The following is a 20,861-nucleotide window of genomic DNA, read 5'->3' on the forward strand; positions in this document are numbered from 1 at the left end:
CTGTATCAAGAAACACTTCTGCAAGTAAGTGTAACTGTGTTACAATGTGGGTAGCCAGAACTCTGGAATTTTTCCCTGTCCAGTGTGACCTTTTTTAATCCTTTGAGCATAATTTGCCTCTAATCACTAGAATTACTTGTAATCTTTAAAAATGCATAGCTCTGGTACCCTACATTGGATTTGTGTTGTTTTAGTGTAATTTTAAAGATACAAATGTAATCTACTGTTATGAATTGATGTTGCATTTTTGTTTTGTTTTGCATTTTACTTATTTATTTTTTTGTAATTTTAAATTCTTTATGCACCTGTCTCCTAAGTTAAGCCTTGTCGCTCATTGGCAAGGGTTGAGCTGGGATTAATTTATTGAGACCTGACTGGACACAGTGGGGGTTAGTGGCCTATTGCTAAGTGTAGGTACTTACCTGCCCTTACCAATAATCCACTTTCCAAAAGGGTTCAACTGCCAGGGCAAACAGCAGAGCGGTAGTGGACACACCTGCCCTGTGTAATATAGAAAGGGGCTGAAGCAGTCCTATTCAGATGCACCCTAGCCGTGTACTGAGAGTGAAGAAGGGCTCTGCAGCCCAGAAACAAATGAGGAATGCCCATACGCCAGAGCACTGCCATTGAATAGTCCCGCTCTGTAGAATAAAGGCCCATATTTATACTCTGTTTGCGCTGGATTTGCGTAATTCCTTTTTTACACAAATCCAGCGCAAACTTAACTCCATATTTACATTTTGATGCTAGACCCGTCTAGCGTGAAGAATGTGGAGTTAACATTTTTTAAGGATGTGTGAAACCGCCTCGCGTCAATGAGATGAAAGGTAGGCGTTCCCGTCCAAAAAATGACTCAAACATCTTAGCGCTGTATGTATCCAACAGGGCAAAAATGACGCACGGGTGGGTGGTGGACCCAGAAAATGATGCTAAACTCAATTTGTGTCAAAATGTAACACCTTGTTCAGGGCTGGTGTTAAAATGAGGCAAACACACAACTACTTAAGGAAAACAGACACAAGTAACATTACAGACCATCAGAACAACATGGAGGTGCTACTGATGCAGCTTGGAAGACGACACCGAGCACAGGACCAACAGCAGCAGTCATAACAACCAGAAAGCGGCCCACAAAGGCAATGCAGAAGGCAGGAGAGGTCTTCATGAACAGGACAACCCTTCATGGCCTCAGGAAACAGGACATCATCCAGATGTATCGACTGAACTGGGAAGCCATACAGCAGCTGCTGCGCAAAACTGACCCACAACTAACAGCTAACCTGCAGATACCACACAACATACCACCAGTGGCCAAGATGCTAGCAGTCTTGCAAATGTTGGCAAGTGGCTCCTTCCCGACAACGCATGCCCTCGTCGCTGGGGTATCACAGCCCTCATTCTCGGCCTTCCTGCCCAAGGTCTTAGATGTCATAATCTCCCTCACACCCAACCACATCAGCTTCCCCAACACCCAGCAGAAGCAGCACAAGATAAAGCAGGGCTTCTACCAAATCCATGGCTTCCCGCACATGCTCGGTGCAATTGACTGCACCCATTTCTGGATCGGACCACCTGCAGCAACAGAGCACCTATTCCGGAACAGAAAGCACACACATTCCATTGTTCACTAACATCTTGGCCAAGTATCCTGGGAGTGTCCATGATTCATTCATATTCCGCCACAGCACGATCAATCAGTACTTCGAGGACGGACAATATGGCAATGGCCTTCTTGTCGGTAAGTCCATAAACCTAGCAATATACACACAGCACAACAACCCTGTAGGACACACAAAACATACACCACCACATTGACACGTGGGCAGGATGACTCTGAGGCGTGACACTGGTAGTTATGTGTACACCCTGGCACACAGGGATACACACCTCTGGACAAATGACGGTTGTCAAAAACATTAGCTGCCACTCTAGAGAAACAAGGGACCAATGTCAAAGCCCACAGTGACAATGACATGACCTGCACTGGAAGTACAACTTGGAAGATGAACCATTTACAACTACAATAGGCCCCTTAGTCAATCCAACACCCTCCCAAGCAGTATGTAGCATGGAAGGGGTGTGCAATGTGTGTTGCAGCACGTCTAACACCATGAGACACATAGCATGATGTTGCTGACTCACATATAGGTGACACGGAAATACTGAGGCAATCCCAACATCATACATCTCTCGTGGGGTGCCGTTGCCCGGTAGCGATAAGAAAGTGGACTGTGCTATGAACACATATTGATGTGGCACTAATGCAAACTACACAATGCTGCACACACTGAAAGAGTCAATTGTCCACCGAAATAGCATATGTACAGGGAGATGGCCCTTCCTGCACAGATACATCCACCTCCACAAGGTAATTAGCCAGGTTTCCTTGAACAAGTTTGGTAGTGTAGGTGCACAGTTGCACAGAAGCCAGTGGCAGAGGGAACAACAAAGGTTTGTCTAGAACCAAGTCACACATGGGACAATTTGTGCATTGTCAATACTGAACACCTGAGTGCTGCCAACTTATGGAGATGTGTTGTGCATTGTCACCTAGCCAAATCAAAGGGCCTCACGGTTGCATTTCATCTGCAATGACGTATGTCTAAATCGAAGGGATGACAGGCCATGTAGTGCAACCATGTTACCACCACATCAGAATCTATTGTTTGTGTGGAAGTATCATGTCCCCTCCAGTGAAAACACACTAAAACATTTTGGACACTACACAACGCATGGTACATACATACTGACCAACAGTTTGGAAACAAAATCACAGATCCCAGGTCAATGAGCCAAACACAAGTTGTCAAGTCAAACAACCCACTGCAGAAAAAATGTCACAGAAGCCCAGGATCTCACGCAATACCACAAACACATATAAGTTACAGACAACACAAGATATCAAATGCCATGCTACATGAGATTCCTGTTGCAAGCACTAACAAAATACTCACACCTATTATTTTTTCAAACAGATCAGGGTTACGGGATCCAGCCATGGATCATGATCCCATTCCCCAACCCAAGCACAACAGTAGAGGATGCCTATAATGAGGCCCATCGGAGGACACGCACCATTGTGGAAAGGACCTTTGGCATTCTGAAGTCCAGATTCAGGTGTATGGACATCACAGGGGGCAGCCTCCTATACGCTCCACACATTGTGTGCAAAATTATACTTACCTGTACTATCCTGCACAACATTTGTTTGAGGAGGAACATCCCTCTATACAAGCCAGAGAAAGAACTGCCTGAGGAGGAGGAGGATGGTGCCAGGGAAAAAGAGGGGAACAGCAAAACACAGCTGCAGGAATGCACCACAGAAAGCTAATTGAACTTTTTCAACCAATAGTCACTCTGCACACCTTGTTAAGATATGTGAATAAACCTCAGGGAGCATGTTACAAAGACAAATCTGAATACTTCTGATGGAACATCACATGTGATGCATATGATTGTACAGCAAACATCAAATGCATATAAAAAATACTCAGCTTTTGAATTTCACATATGAAGGACAAAATTAATGGACCACAGCATATGACTCACATCCACGTTGCCAACATGGTCTACTGTAGCAGATGACACACAACTATGACACCTCCAATCATAAGGTAAATAAGAGCCCCATACATGAGGCATTGGATGTGAAATATCAGTGGAAACAGGAATGTAAGAACAGACCCCTGACATTAGTAAGTGTGACATTTGCAATCTCTGCAAGGAGCTTGTGTGACATGGAGGGGCATCATTTCTGAAAATGGATAGCATGAGTGTCCCAGGTATGACAAGCAATGTTCACAACACATGCCCTGCGCAGTCCATCCCTGGAAATAAGTCCTGCCACTGCCATGAGTTATGTCTCTGCCCTCCCATCTCTACGGGCCCTGTAAACAGACTATCTGTACCCTGGGAATCATCATTAACACTCACCCAGAGTCCCTTTCTGAATCCAGTTTGTTTACGTTTTCCATATGGCATGCTACAGAAGAATTACATTGGGTTGCATGGACTTCAGGTCCCATTATGCACTTCCTGGTAGGCAGTAAGACCTGTAATCATCTGTCCATTGCTTCCTATGGGAAAAGTCTGGTTGTCCCTTTTACTGGATTCTCTCCTCCAGGACTTTTGAGAGACTGAAGATGCACACACCTGTGACCTCTCCTGTGCAGCCCAGCCATGTGACTCTGCCCTGGCCTTGCTGCGCCTGGAACTGCTTATAAGCTGCCATTCTATGAAGCTCCTCATCGTGCACTGGAGTACGATTCATTTGTGTTCCAGACCCCTTGTTGGATTGTGTTACAGTCCTGATTCAGCCTGAACTTGCTCTCTGTTTATCCAGTCCTGTACCTGCTTGTTCCAGTCAGTGCCTGCTCCCTGTTTCGCAGCCTTTTTTATGTTTGTTTCTGCCAGAGCCTGTTTTCTATTTCCCAGACCTGTTCCAGCCTTTCCATCAGCCTGAGGCTGTTCCCTGTGCCTGGCTTTGCCTCCTAGTTGGTTCCTTCACTTTCTGTTTCCTCTTGGGTTATCGTGTCTGGCAAGTGTCCTATCAGTCCTCACCTGCGTAGAAGTGTTTTTCTTTGTACTTGGGTTGGCACCTGGTTTCAAGGAGGCAAATCCAGCCCCCATCCAGTGTTGCATGTAGTCTTTAGTGCCCAACAGTGACAGTGCTATGGCTGTATTCCAGGAATTGCCACTGTGTTTCCAGCCGGACCAACAAGGGCTAGTCTCGTGTATGTAAGTACAATCCTTCTTTGTGCCATAGGGGTCCAGACACAGAATCATTTCTGCTGCCTCCTTTCACTGGGGCTTGCGTTGTGACTATCTGTAAGATTAATCTGCACAGAGGCACTGATGTTCTCTGTTGCTGTGGAAAGTTCTGAGCCCTACCCTGTGTACAACCTTAGTGATAACCTCAGTGTGTTTGTCCATTACTGACCCGTTCAATATTTGTTCACACTAAGGTTGCTGTGCCTTCACATTTCTGTTTTCTCTGCCTTACCATGGCTGGCCTATCCCTTTGTATGTCTTTAGCTGCTATTCTGCTTTGGTACACTCCCTCCTTGCGAGATAATCTGTGAACTCAAGGGGTGCCCCTAACAGAGACCTGACTAGACCTGCCCGAAACCCTAACAGCATGGAGCTCAATCCTGACACAGGGTACACATGCCCACTCACTTGAACTGGACACTTCTGTGGAATGCACATCTGAAAATATGTGAACACATGCAGCTAGGGCAGCAGGTCTACCACAGCAACATAAGTAACATAGGTAATTATTATGAATCAAACTGTGGGGTACTAAACATTTCATGGGTGGAATTAAGGCACAGTGGGGGTCATTCCGACCCTGGCGGCCGGCGGTTTGCTGGCGGGAACACCGCCAACAGGCTGGCGGTGTCCCGCCAGCAAGTATGACCGTGGCGCAAAAGCCACGGCCATACCGCCGGCCCCTCCATTTTCCCGCCAGGTTTCCGTCTGGCAGGCATAATCCCCAGGGCAGCGGTGCAAGCACCGCTGCCCTGGGGATTATGAGTCCCCGACCGCCAGCCTGTCCGTGGCGGTAGACACCGCCATGGAAAGGCTGGCGGTAAGGGGATGCACGGGGCCCCTGGGGGCCCCTGCACTGCCCATGCACTTGGCATGGGCAGTGCAGGGGCCCCCAGGCGTAGCCCCGTCGTGCATTTCACTGCCCGAATTTCGGGCAGTGAAATGCACGACGGGTGCTACTGCACCCGCTGCACATCAACATTGCCGCTGGCTCTATTACGAGCCGGCGGCAATGTTGATGTGTCATTTCCGCTGGGCCAGCGGAAATGTCAGAATAGGGAGGCATGAATACCGCCGGCAATGGCGGTATTCTGTCTCCCCCGGCCTCGGCGGTCTGGAAGAAAGACCGCTGAGGTCAGAATGACCACCAGTGTCTCAAACACAGTACGTACCAAACATGTACACATGTCCAACATTTGTGTAGTTTACACGTCACCTTGAAGTCATGACCAACAATTAATGACATATGATGGGTAACATATGCTACATAGCACTCATCAGCCATCCTCAATCATCCCTGAGTTTTGTTTGTCATGTGAAATGTAATGTCCCCAAAGTGAAACAACTACACACATCACATGAGACAACACATATTACAAACACATATCATGACTGTTGCAGATCACTCATTGCCATCAGATGTAGATACCCATTTGGAACACATTCATACATTAGCATTACGTCCAATGTATTGCATGCAGTTCCTTCAGAAACACACATATTGTTGTTGCAGATCATTCACACCCAAAACACACAGTTGCATCCTCTACCATATGTGGACAACCACTATACCACACACTGCAGGCCATACCATTCTATCTTCAAGTTGATACAGGGTTTCAAATATTTGAAAATCACGCAATCACAGATTGAGTAAAAAATGTTGACGCAAATGCGTCAGAAAATCACGCAAACACTAACTAACCATACATGGGCCCTTAGCGTGAATCCCACCTGTGCACCACACGCATGCTAATATCCATTGAAATTTAAGTCTGCAGTTAATGTGTGGTATTTTGCCGCACATGTAGGTTATGCAGCGAAATTATTCACACAAGCATCGTATACGACAAAAAAATACACGCATGACGGAAAATGGGCTGCAAAGAGGACAGGAAGTGATGTAATAGGAAATCCTGTTTACAGGCATGGTACAGGGGGTGTACTTTCACATTCTGTTTACAGTCTGTGCTTTTTCTTGTCTGTATGGCTGAGTCTCGGTGTTACTAGTGTCTCGATTGCGTTTCTTGTATCTTGTGGTGTCTCTCTTGTGTCGTTTGTGAATTCTGTTTGTTTATTGTACTTGTGTATGTGCTTTTCTGTAGTTTAGTGTCTTTCAGATTGTATTTATACTGTCGGGTTTCTGTCTGGGGGGTTAGAATAGTTGGGTTAGTTGGGGTTCTTAGATTTGGGCTGTAAATTTATTTATTTTTACATTTATTTTCCTTCTTTTTTACTCTTTTTCAGTTTTGATTTGTTGTGCAAGGACATGTCGGGAAGGGTGAGGCTGACACACTTGGGGGAGGAGGAGCTTATGGGCTTTGTGTGGCTGGTGTGCCACTTCCTTCCCTTGATGCTGGAGATGGGTGGACGTGTGATACAGGGGTATCACACAGAGACAAGACAGCTGCGGTGGGACAAGGTGCTCTACCACCTCAAAAGAGTCTACCATACGAGTAGGAATGAGCACCAGCTGAAGCATGGTTTGCTACTGGCATTTAGGAAGGGGCGTTCCCTTCTTATTTGCGAGTTGCAGTCCGCTGATTGATTGTTTGGTGACCGTAAATGCCACCACAAAACAATTGCAGTTGCCACCAGTTTCAAGTTGGTGCTAACCCATTCGCAAAAGGGAAGGGGTCTCCATGGGATCCCTTCCCCTTTGTGAATGCATGCCAAAAAATTGTTTCACAGCAGGCAGTGGGCCTATGGACCACTGTCTTCTTTAAAAAAAATATTAAAGTTCTAATATTTGTTTTTTACATGCTTCCTGTTTACCCTTAATTAAATAAGGCTACATTTAAAAAAATAAAATACATCTTTTATTTGAAAGCAGTCACAGACATGGTGGTCTGCTGAGACCAGCAGGCCAGCATCCCTGTGAGCGCCACCATTCCCAAGGGGTTTGTAAAATGAGACATACCTCATTAAAATTCATGAGGTAGGTCATTTGCTACCCATTTGTGATTTGCAAACAGTGTCATTAAAATTGTTGCACATAAGATTATCCTACTCGCAAATTGCGAGTTACTAAGTTTCGCAAAGTGTGACTCACAAAACCTGATCTTCCTACATGTGGCCCTTAGTCACACATTTCAGGTGCAATGGCAACACCTTTGCCCATGAATTTTGTCAATGATGATCAGGTAAGACACTGTCAGCATACCACATTTCACTGTATCAGGACAGCAAAGTGGCCAATCCATGTTTAGTGCTACATTGTCCTCATTACACACACCTGACACCTGCAATTATGTTGACAAAGAGGGCATGCACAGCTTAGGGGACATATCCGATGGGGCATTTGTTACCTACATACAACTGTGCCACATCTGTCATGGACCACTGAATGCATGATAATTACAGACTGAAAATTTAGCCAAATGTCCATCATGCAATAACTCAGTGTCTTTAGATGCACAAGCCACAATACCTGAATCACTTGTATTGCAGTGCCCCAGGGAAGTGCCACCAAAATACAAATCATGACATGGAGGACCATCTGAAATGGATTAGCCACAAATGGTTGTTGTCGGATCTAGCACCACATGATTGTTAGGCCCAGTGCCTTTTTGCAGATGTGTGGCTATCTCTCATTGGAGTGTCAGTGTCAATGTGAGTTTGCAGTGGTATCTCTGTTGGACTGTCTACATTCAGGATCACCAGCTCACTCATGTAAAATGTTACACACTGTGATATGTTGTCCACACGTTTGTACAGTGATCTGACATTGAGCATATATTTCCTTTCCATGTCTTACAGGCGGACCTGCCCCCTATGCCATCAGGGAAGTGGCTCGATTTCAGGACCCAGACGTATCCAGTAAGTGTGATAATGTCTGTCCTGTGTAGTGATTGCAGCTGTTGTGTGAGTAACTATTCTGTGTTGGACTCATTGCAAGATATGATGAGCTGGCACGTGATCTGATATATTACTTGAGTGGATGTTGACCTAGTGTTCTGTGCAAGGGTTAGACATTCAGAGGTAGAGAGTCATATCTTGGGGCAATAGGCAGCAGCGTGTGAAGAAGGTGATTACTACCCACATGTAGGCCTACAGTGTCAGTATATTGGCACTGGGTCATAACCTCATTCTCAAAACACTGTGATGCATCAGTTTTCCACACAAAATTGTGCATCCCTGTATTGTAATGTACATGTAGGACTGTATGGGTTACTGTCCCCAAGCATCTAGCCCCATAAGTTGGTCAAGGCCAGACATGTGCTAGCATCAATATGGGTGTTTTGTGAATTGTGTTGGCAGGTCAGGTGTTGATGGTTGTCCACAACTGAACACATGAATGTAGATGTGAATGACCTATGGATACCTCATTCCTAGGTGGCAGCAATCCTCACGTGTTCCACTCACTAAATCCATGTACATGTGGACATGCCATTGTGGTTGTCCTCAACAGTTGTGATGATGTATTGCATGCCCAACCCCCCTGAGGCACAGGGGTAGGGGAACGACATATATGTAGATAGATGTGATGGCCACAGTGTAGATGACAGTCATATCATTCAAGCATGCATGTGTCCCAAACAACACTGACCCCTTATGATTAGCAACTGCATACCATCCTGCCAATTACATCTACAAGTCACTGGTCTTGTGTGCTTTGAAGTTGACTGAATGATAAAGATTAGTCAGCCTGGCCCATGTGAAGTAGTTGCTGCCATTGCATTGTGACACATTGCACTCAATCAATGCACAGATCATTTTATTTGGTCCAACTCCTGTTGGGCTTTGCTGTGGTGTAAAAAACATGATGGGTAGGCAGCGTTGCCATTACATTCATCAGGGACATTGTATTATCTGGACTGTGATTTGGACTGCATGTGCAAATTGAGGCAGAGTGTTAAATTATCATCTGTCCAAGCATCACACAATCATGTAACCGATGGCTACCTGTCTCTTTTTTACAGCTCCCAACATGGATTTTGCGGAAATCAGGGCTTTCCAGAAGCGGGAAGTGAGATACCGACACATCTTGGATGTGGAGTCTGGGTACCGAAAGATGGCAAGATGATATCAAAGAGAGGGAGCCACAGGGGAATCGCGGGCTATCCACCAAGGGGGACCAGCATTAGCCACAACGGTTATAGCCACCACCACAACTACACACAGTACCGCAGTGGCCACCGTCACATCTGCCCCATCTGCTGCACCATCAACCTCTCCACCACAGACCACCACACCTGCTGCAATGGACATGGCCGCAATTGCTGAACTCCAGAGGGACATGAAGAAGGTGTTGAAAAAGCTTGACACCATTCAGAAGGATGTGGACAAAAACACACGGAGACTGAAGGCAATTAAAAAGACACTGAGGAGGGCCAACCTGTGAACTCTTGCCTCCCCTCACCCCTAATTCAGTCCCCTCCTTCCTCATTCCTCATCCTGTTTTGTAGTGGGTTTAAGGGGTTTAGTGATAGGTTAGAGTAGGGTGGTTGCCTAAATAGGATAAGTAGGTTTGGGGGGTGGTTTCTATATTATTACATGCTCGTTTGGGTGGGGGTGGGGGTTAATGTTGGGGCTTTTGTGTATTTAAAAAAAAAGAACATAAAAAAAATGCAAGAAATATGTAGTTAGGGCCAGTTTTGGGTAATGTATAGTTAGGATAGATTAGGTTAGTATAGGTGTGTTACAGATTTTTAAGTTCTGTTCCGTACATAGTTATTAAAAAGTTAGGTACTCCCTTACTGCATGTGTCATATGCTTCGGGCGCAGGGACTTTGCTTGAGTGAACTGTGCCATTTGTCTGTTGGCCTGTGAATTCCGTCCTGCATCCACATCCCTCTCTTGACATGTTAAATCCCACTTCCAAATGAGCTGTCACATTGGCAGCTACAAAAAAATCTAAATCTGACTGCATCTGCCCTCCATTGTACCCACCACTCAACGTGACTATGGTTCCCATGTATTGGACAGGTAGGTGTGCTTTTTAAGCTGTAATTGTTTTCATCCTGTGTCGTGATGTTGGGCACTATGGGACGTCTGCCTGCAGCCTGAAGTTCATGTGAACACTGCTAAACTGAGTAGTGCCAATTTCAGATGAGGTCAAGTATGCAAAATTTTCACCAATGTGTTTTACTTGTACTCCCAGCTGATGATATTGACCGAGCACTCTTATACAGCCATCCGTGCTGTACTTTCTAGGTGAGGCATGTATGTTTTAAAGCAATTGTCACATACATAGTGACTTGCTTGTAGGGGATGTGGCCAGCCTTGACGTTCATCTTGTAGATACCTGCCCACATTATTTCTGCACTCTGGTATTGACACTCTGTGACCATGACATGTTACACGCATCACAAATCTCCAGCAGAGTAGACGTGTCACATTACACCAAGACAAAGTGGGTGTGTAGGTGCTATTCATTTTAAAGTGCTGCAGTGCAATATTTACATAGGTCAGATCTGTGACCCCCATTAGAGTAAAGCATTCTGTTGAGATGCAACACACATGCAAGGTTGAGGGACATGTTATTGGACATGCTGAGGTGAAGTGTTGTTCAGTGAAGAGGAACATGGATTGCCAATTGAGTAGTGAGAGACAATTGCAGTCCATAGTGGAAAGGTTAACAGTGTGTCAGTGAAGAATGGGCTGGTGCTACAGGGTACTCCCATGGGTGAAAATGATCTGTTCCACATCTTCATCCTCTAATGTGTGTGTTGTCCCCTCTGCCCTTGATGGTGGTGCTGGTGGGATGAGGGGGCCACACATACTTTAGTGTTTGGAGAAGTGGATACCAAATTCAAGGCGGCTGCCATCTGTAGAACTACATATGGCATCACTGCAGCAAGGAGGAGCTGTTGATTATTGAGTATGGCAGCAACATCCCTGTGGTAGGCAGCCATGTCTGCCCTGAGGGAGGCCAGTACCCGGTGCATGGAGTCTAGCTTGTGTCATGCAGGCAGCAGCAAGATTGGGGGCAGGTGTTGTGGCAACTCCCTCACAGCTGTGGTTAGGTCCTTCCCACACTGTTGGACTCCATGCAGTAGGGATTGTTTGACTTGTTTGGTTGCTGTCTGTTCTGCGGATGTCATCATGCACTGGCGCATCCGCTCAAGACTGGCTGCCGTAGTTTGTATCCGCACACCACCTCCTTGACCAGCTCCCGCTGTACACCCACTACTGTCCTCTCAAAGGTGATCCCTGTATCATCAGAGTCCTCAGCTGTGTTTGAGCTGGCAGGTTGTACTATTGGAGTGGTGGGTGGGTCCTCTGGGATGGCTGCTACATGAATGCTCTTCCTTGCGACTGGAGTCTGGAGAGTTCCCAGGACATCTTGGAGGGTTTCCTGGCTGATTGTTGTCAGATGGTCATCCAGGTCAACAGGGTAGTCCAGGACAGGCAGACCCACAGGAAAGCCATCGTCCTCTGCAATGATATATTGTACAATTAGTGTGTCTGTGTTGTGCCAGTTATAATGTGACGTCACTGACTTCCTATTGGTGGTTCATTATCATCTTGGTTCCCATGGATTGATTCTGTCATTAAGGTTTGCAGCCTCTCTGCCCTATGCCCCACCTGCATGTCAAATGTAGTGAGGCAGTTTGGGCAATTGTCTGCGTCACATCTTCTAGGTGTGGTTTCTGATCAAATTGTGGCTTGCCACCTTCCTGTCCTCATCAACCTCCATTTGTATTGTGAGGCCTTGCAATGATTGTTCGTGTGCTGATGCCACAGCACCACCATAACAATATAGCCCAGTCTATCATTTTTCACATATACCTATTCGGTGCTGAGACCTAGCACCACGCCATGCATGGCATTTCCATGAGACAATACAGGTGTTACCATTGGTAGTTTCTCATGTGGGCTACATTGCATTGCACTGATGGACCTGGCAGAGTTCCAATTCCTCTTGTGACTGTGCGGGTGTGTTTGCCTTCCTACACACATATGTCCTCCCCCTCAATGCAGTTGTGTTAGCACTATGATACCTGAGATGTTTCATGGTGGCATTGCAGCTATTATGACACAGGCACAGGGGTAAACCCAGGGATGGGCAGCATGGGTATGAGATTACTGCTGTGTACATCATTATGTATGTGACAGTGCCTGATGGTTATTGAGTCCATGGACATGACCAGTTGACAGGAGTTGCACTTGGATATGGATTAATGGGGATTGATCACGTAGTCATACTGAACCCTCATTTTGAGTGTGTTTGTTTCATGGGCACCCCACTGCCATTTCCTAATTGGCCAGCGCACACAGCATAGGTAGTTATGGAAAATATTATCTATGGTGAATGCTGCTTGAGCCAATGGCCTGTGACTGGGCATTGTCCTCTAGTTTACCTCCTGACAATGCCAGCCGTCCTTTTGACACCACACCAGTTTTAACTTCTACCCTACCCTCCTGGTCTGCTTCAGCATTTCCACCAGCCTTTGCATGGCGGTGTACCCCCATGCAAAGGTTGTTGGTATTGTGTTTTGCTGTGCCCCTGGATGCCCCTGCACAGCCCATGCACCTAGCATGGGCAGTGCAGGGAGTCCCATGCCATGCCACTTTGCCCCTTCCACTGCCTGATTTGCGGGGCTGACATGCATTGTGTAGTAGGTATGTGCTTACCCCTTCTTGCACTTGACATTTAGGCATTTTGGTCCCCCATGCAACGTACACTGCATATGTGTTGTTTCCTGGTAGCCTGCACTGTCCTGCAATACCAGTGACGATTTCCTCCAGGATGATGGCTGCAACCATCTCGTCCAAGTCCTCCTGTGGTGCTGGACTCCCACATCCGGTCTGCAATGCTGCCTTCCTTTTCATTGCCATTTTTTCCTTCGTCCTCCACTTGCAGTCATGCCAGCTTTTCTTGCACTCAGTGACAGTTCTCCTGATCTCTGCCACACTGTTAATATTATCCACAATCTGTTGTCAAATTGCCCTTCTCCTCCCAATTGGCAATTTAGAGGTGATGAAGAGTTGATGCTGGTGCTCCATCACCTCTCTCACCAGTATTTCATGATTCTCTGTGCTGAAGCAACACTTCCTCTTCTTCTTGTCTCTCCCCTGGGTCTTGTCTGTGTCCTCCTGACTGGTTCCTGGTTGTCTGGGGTCTCCCTGTGGTCTCCCCTGGCTTCTGGGATCTATTTGGGGCTCCTTAGCACTATTTGCTACGCTTGCGTCGTTTTTTGACGCTATTGCCATGAAAAATGGGGTATATGCATTTTGCTATGACTTTCCATGTTGTAAACCGGAATAGAGTCATTTTTCCTGCGTCAACGTCATTTTGCCTTACAACAAGGCGAAATGGTTAGCGCCAGGAAAAATGACTCTAACCTATACTTAGCGCCACCCAGCGTCAAATTATATATATGACACATGGGTGGTGCAGTTTTTTGTCAAAAGTATAAATCTGTCCCCAAATGCCCTAGTGGTGTCAAGGAATACTGCAGCGGCTGCCAAGTCAGAGTCTATATCCTGCATGAGTACAAATAGGGTTCACAGATTATGGGAGGTTGCGCACCCTGTGATAAATCCCAATTGATCGGGTCTTACCAGAAACAACATCAATGGGTTAAGGCTGTTGGCAAGGACTTTGGCTAAAGTTTTAATGTCACAATTAATCAGTGAAAGAGGTCTGTATGAATCACAACTGTTTGCTGGCTTATCAGGTTTGATCAGGGTGATTATTCTGGCCTTGCGCATCATGGGGGGAAACTGACCATTCTCTTGTGCCTTATGGTACACTTACTTTATGGATCAAATCTGTTTATTATTTGAACGTATAAACATACAAAAGAAAAAACATCATATCACAGGGCTGCGAAAAGAGAAAAATCTCACGCAAAGAACTCAAGGCTACAGATAACATCCCTCCTATTAGTCCTGCATCAAGCCCGAAAGGACATCACCGCCCGCCCCTCCCTTACAGTCCAGCGAGCATCCAGGCAACGTCCAATATTCTTCAGGCTGCAGGATCCCCTCATGGGCCCAGTGCAAACACAAAATAAACACATACCAACAATGCTTCCCCTCCAGCCCCTGCATCATCTTAGCTTCTCTCCACTCCTCTGCTCCTCCCTCTCAATTACCTAATCATTACCATCTCAGACATCCCTCCCCTCCAGTGTCTAGCTAGTGTTCAAGTTAGCCTCAAGACTCTCAACTAGGCCGGACATGTCAGCTCAGTAAATTCTGCGGATAGGATCCGAAGGAATGGCTTCCATAATTCACTCATTTCTCCCACCCACTGCTGGGAAGCTAGGGTGAGTTTCTCCATAGCGAGGATAAACCACAGCTTCTGAAGCCAGGAGACATGTGTCGGAAGCCTATCCGTACCCTACAACACCAGGATCAACTGTAACGCTGCATTAAGTGCCAGAGCCATCTGCCTCCCTTTTAACGATCGCAAGGGAAAGGTAAGGGGATTGGGCAACCCCAACAGGATGTACGATGGGAATCGAGGGACCTTGGTATGGAACGCTGCATCTATATTATCTATAATGCCTGCCCAAAATAGATGTAGCTTGGGGCAGTGCCAAAGTAGATGTACAAGTGTACCCGTGGCCCCACAGCTCCTCCAACAAAGATCTGACTTAGCCTGATCCCATGCATGTACCCGTGCTGGAGTGTAATACCAATAGGAGGCCACTTTGTATGATGTCTCAGTCCCTGCTGCATTATAGGCTGTTTGGTGAATCCTATAGAATATACTGTCCCATTCCTCATCTGAGAATTCCCTCCCCATCTCTCTTTCCCATCTTGACTGTCCCTTGGACTTAGGTGAGCGCTTCTCCCCCTGCAGAAGATGATAACGTTCTGAGATAACTCTTTTATCGTCCTTCTTTAGCAGCAGCCATTTCTCAAACGGCGTAAGTGGTCTCTCTATTAATGCTCTATTAGCCGGCTGGAGGGCCCAATGCCGAATCTGATAATACATCAGCCTATCTGCCTCCAACAAGCCATATGCCTCCCATAGCTGTTCAAAGGACAATACCCCTTGTTCATCAAAAAGGCTTCCCACCCTCTTACAACCCCGTCATACCAGCTCCGTAAACCTTCCAGACAAAATCCCGACTCAAAATCAGGGTTCGCGCCTATGGGGGTGATCGGGGACAGAAAGGACGTCAACCCGACTGGCAAGCCACTGCGTCCAATATGCGTAATGTTGCTCCCGTAATCGGAGAAGAGTAAAGGCCAGCCGCCCTATGGCGACGTCAGAGCCAAGGCTCCTTCGAAATGGGAGAGCCCGCCACCACCTGGTCCATAAAACACCAATGTTTCTCAGTGAGTGGCCGACTCTACTCCAAGAGAAAGCGCAGTTGAGTCGCCTGGAAATATCGCAGAAGACAGGGAACCGCTAGGCCTCCCCGCTCTTAGGGCAATACAAAACCTGCCGCGGAAGACGCGCCGGCCTACCCTCCCACACGAATCTCAGAACCGCCGAAGAGTGGATGTCGTCCAGGGAGCTGGAGTCAACGGAAGCGCCTGAAACATATACAATATACGTGGCAGGATTGTCATCTTCACAGCCACCACCCTACCCAACCAAGACAATTTGTGTCTCCCCCCCGACTCCAAGTCCCGCTGCACCTCGCAAACTAACTTCGTGTAGTTCAAACTCGGCGTCCTGGCAGCTGAAGTCGCTAAATAAACCCCTAAGTAGGAGAGACGCGAAGACGACCAAAGAAAGGGGTACCTATCTCTCAAGGTTGCCTCATGATCCGGGCTGACTGACAAACTAAGGACCTGGGACTTCTGCGTGTTCACCCGGAATCCCGAGACCTTTCTAAACTCAGTTATGATCTCCATAAGCGCCAGTAGCGAACTCAAAGGCTCCTCAAGGGTGAGGATTACATCATTTGAATACCGGGTAATGAGATGGTGATCCCCGCCAAATTGCACTCCTGAAACCAAGGGGCTATCCCGCAGCCACTGCACGAGGGACTCTATACATAGCGCAAACAAAAGGAGGCATAACGGACACTCTTGTCTAGTCCCCCGCCCAACCGGGAACGGCAGAGAGAGCACTCCATCAACACGAATCGCTGCTCTGGGAGACCGTTAGGCGTTCCGGATCCAAGACCGAAACCCAGGGCCCACACCGAAGCGCTCCAGCACCCAAAAGAGGTATGGCCAATGGACCCTATCAAACGCCTTCTCAGCGTCAATAGAAAGGAAAAGCGCTTCCCTTCGCGATCGGCCTAGTATATCTAACAAATGTAGAAGACGCTTTGTGTTGTCACTACACTGTCGGGTTGGAATAAATCCCGACCGGTCCGGGTCGACAAGGCCTGGCATATAAAAATTAAGCCACATACTGCGCCCTATCCCAGTCCAGCCTCTTCAAATGCTGGTGCACTCTCTCCAATTCCCGCCAGATTCTGGGTGCACCTGTGGATTTATGAGAACGCTTCAACACAGTCAACCTCCGCTCCAGCTCCTCCCTTATCTCTCTCCTTGCTTTATTATCCTTCGCCGACAACAACATCACCTCACCCCGCACCACTGCCTTCAGGGCCTCCCACACAGTCTCCAACGCCGTACTGCCATTGTCATTAAAGCTAAGGTAGTCCATAATTGCGCGCCGAAGCGACTCCACCACTGTCTCGCTCTGGAGCAGAGAATCCCTAAATCGCCAGCTTGGAGCGCCCACATGACCCATCTCCATGGTTACCTCCAGAGTAATCAGAGCATGATCCGTCAAGGCCCTAGGATCAATCGTGGCCTCCTGAACTCGGGACAGGAACTCCTGTGAGGCCAGAAAAAGATCGAGCTGCGCATAAGTCTTGGTCGCCGCTGAATAAAAGGAGTAGTCCCGAAGCGTGGGATGTAACTTCCTCCACACATCCTCCAACCCACATTCAACCAACCACTGGCGTCCCGACTCCGATAACGCCCCTGCCTGGCCAGAGCGTTGACCCGAGCGATCAAGCTTGTTGTCCATCACCAAGTTAAAATCCCCTCCTACCAAGATGGCCATATCTGGCGAGCTAAGTATCGGGGAAACCGCCTGCCTCAGGAATGCTTCCTGTTGGGCGTTTAGAGCATAAGCGAAGCCACAGTGAAGGAGTAGGGCCCAAGTCTTATTCTCATAGCCAAGAGCCTGTCTTGCACTTCGTGCACCTTCCCCACTATCTCCCCGGCAAAAGTCTTTGAAAGCAGTATGGCTACCCCCACATGCTTCGTAGTAGCGGATGACCAAAATTGTCTAGGGAACCACCGTGAATGTGTCTTTGTGCAATAAATGTGTTTCTTGTAACAGGCAAATATGAGTCCCAGATTTCTCCAGACTCGACAATATTGCTAACCGCTTAGTCGGGCTGTTAAGCCCGCGAACATTCAAACTTAGACACTTAACTCTCATATATCACAGAGGAGGGATTGTCCAGGAGGTGAGGAGCCTCGCTGAGGGGTCACAACCCGGGACAGCACCTCGACCGCCCAGAGTCACCCAGGCCGCCTATTAGCCTCAATGACCGGACACACAGGGGAGCATACCAACATACAACCCAAACGCACAACAGGTGCTCATAAGAAAACAGTCCTCTCCCACATATCCCAAAGAGGAAAAAGTCTCAACAGGGTTGTAAAACCACACAGATCCGCCCACCAGGACCATTAACTCTGCCGCCCAGGCCTCGCTCCACAGTCTCAGGCCCACAATGAACAGCCCAGTTCTGTCCGGGGGCTCCCGCCGCCCCTCGCCTAGGGACTTGTCCCAGCCGCCACACTGTTCACAGCCGATTGGCGCTCGGAAATCTGCTCCAGCGCAGTGGGGTGTTGCTGCTTCCTCCTCTTCTCCTTAAGCCGCCAATGCGGACAGCTCCCACCGCCTGGGGTCAGCCCCGGATCCAAATCCAGGACATCTCCCCTCAAACTCAGGATCCGGGCCGCCTCTGATACAGACTTCACCTGATGCAGCTGGTTCTCCCAGCGAAAAGCAAGACGGAACGGATCACCCCACGAGTAGGACACAGCATGTGCGCGCAAATGCTCCGTAATGGGCTTTAACTCACGCCTCCGTTGCAAGGTCTGAACCGAAAGGTCCTGGTAGAGCTGGAGCTGATGGCCTCTAAATTGAAACTGTGGGAGACTGCACGCCTGTTGCAATATACTCTCTTTCAACCCAAAGTTGTTGCAATATACTCTCTTTCAACCCAAAGTTGTGGATGCATGCCAAAATATCCAGCGGAACGGTCCCCAGCTCCGCCAGGCAGGCCCACACGATGGACTCTGTCCAGGACAATTTCCTGCGACTCCTCCAGTTCAAGGACCGAGCGGAACAGCGCCCCTTACAAAGTCTCTAATGTCATCCTTCTCCGTCCCAATCGGCAGCCCTCTAATGCGGATGTTATGTCTGCGTGACCGATTCTCTAAGTCCTCCACTATCAATTGGAGGAGATCCTGCTGCTCCCGCAAACGCAAAACCTCCTGCTGCAGGTCTGCCAGCTCCTCACCACGGGCCGTTTCACCATCCTCCACCTGTGCTACTCGCTCACCCAAAGATGTGAGCTCAACCCGCAGCTCCTTCACCTCCTGAGATATGTCTTTGCGGAGTTCCTGCAGGTCGCTGCGAAGCGATTCGAACAAGGAGGTAAGAAAGCCCTTCATGACTGGGGCTGCCTCGTCCTCTATCTCTTCTCGTCTTGCCTCTTGAGACCTCGCGGACGGCGGCTCCTCAGGGGCCCCTCCTGGGCCCGGGCGCCCTCCAGTCGGCATTTCCCTTACCGTCCGGTCCCTCCTGGGCTTGGAGGTCGCCATCACCTCCGCTTGCGTACTGTGAAGGCGTAAGGGACTCTGGCCAGCTTCTGCGCGTCGTCGCTGGGGAGTTATTCTCCTGGTCTCACTCCCCTACCAGCTGCCATCGATCCTTCACTGCGGGACCCCGCGCGAGGTCCCTCGACCCCACGGCTCTCTTCCAATTGAAACAGGGCCCCCTCGGACCGCCCAGACCAGCAACCGGCAACCGAGGCCTACTGGGCCACCTCCAACTCCTCCACCCCACTGTCCACGGGGGAACTTCTTCGGGGCTCGCCGCTGCTGGGAAGACAAGGAGGGCACAACCACCTCACAGGCCCCAAAACCCAGCTCAGCCCCGGGCTCAATTCATGGGCTTCTCCTCAACGCCCATGCGCGTCCTTCACTGGAGGCACTGCCTCACCTCCACCTCGCGCCAGTAAGCCACCGGCGCAAGGCCCGGCGCGCGCCTCGTCTCTTTCCGCAGTGCTGGCCGTGGGTGGCCCCAGCTCTATCGGGACCCCACCGCTCCACCACCACAGGCAGCACAGCGGGACCCCCCCAGGCCACAAGATCAGGGGCCACAAGTCGATTTCAAGGGCCTGGGCAGCGGAGCACGGACGAGCGCGTCCGCCGCCATCTTGGCCATGCCCTCGGTACAATTACTTTAAGATAGGCACTACATTTTGTACATTTTATAAAACTCTGCTGGTAAGCTATGTGTACCCGGGCCTGAGTGCAGTTGTGTTATAGCTTTCCTAATTTCATCGTCCTCAATGTTGTCAGATAAAAATTCTTGCTGGACTTCACTAGGCTATCCAAACGTAACATCTTCCAAATATGTATCACTACGCATTGTGGAAGGACCATGTGAGGTGTAAAGTTGCCAGTTGTATTTTGACAATGTGTCTAAAATATCTGGTGTGTCAAGTTGCACAACTCCTTCATCATGAAGTACCTCTAAAATAAAATTAGAGCCTCAGGGGTTCCTTATAGTGGAAGCCAATGTATATCCTGCCCTTTCCCCTTTACCCCATTCCCTGGCAGTATAATACTTCCCATGAAACAGGCATTCCCTTTCGTCCATGTTTTGAAGCCTGTAATATTGGGATCTGGGGGGTCCCCCTGGTTTCCCTCCGTATGCCTAAGATTACTTCAAGTTTACCTACTTCTTCTCGGAATTAAACTAGAATTCCTCTACTCTTAGCCATGCACAGTCCACGAATAGTGACTTTAAAGGCCTCCCAAATTACACCCTTCTGAGGTACTGAGTCTTTATAATGATCAAAGAAGTCAGCCACTTCTCCTCTAAGTTCCTCACTGAATGCTATATCTAACATAGAGAGACTGGAAGAAGTCTCCAGGATCCATATAAGGAGATCAATGTAGGAGGTTAC

At 48.3% G+C, this 20,861-nt stretch overlaps 1 protein-coding gene across 1 annotated transcript in view; it reads right to left on the minus strand.

Annotated features, from left to right (window-relative positions):
• Window positions 1-20,861, minus strand: part of TCERG1L (transcription elongation regulator 1 like) — a 1,516,577-nt gene that overhangs the window by 44,490 nt on the left and 1,451,226 nt on the right. The gene's annotated exons all lie outside the window — the stretch shown is intronic.

This window comes from Pleurodeles waltl, chromosome 6 (genome assembly GCF_031143425.1).
Source record: "Pleurodeles waltl isolate 20211129_DDA chromosome 6, aPleWal1.hap1.20221129, whole genome shotgun sequence".
Classification (NCBI taxonomy): Eukaryota; Metazoa; Chordata; class Amphibia; order Caudata; family Salamandridae; genus Pleurodeles; species Pleurodeles waltl.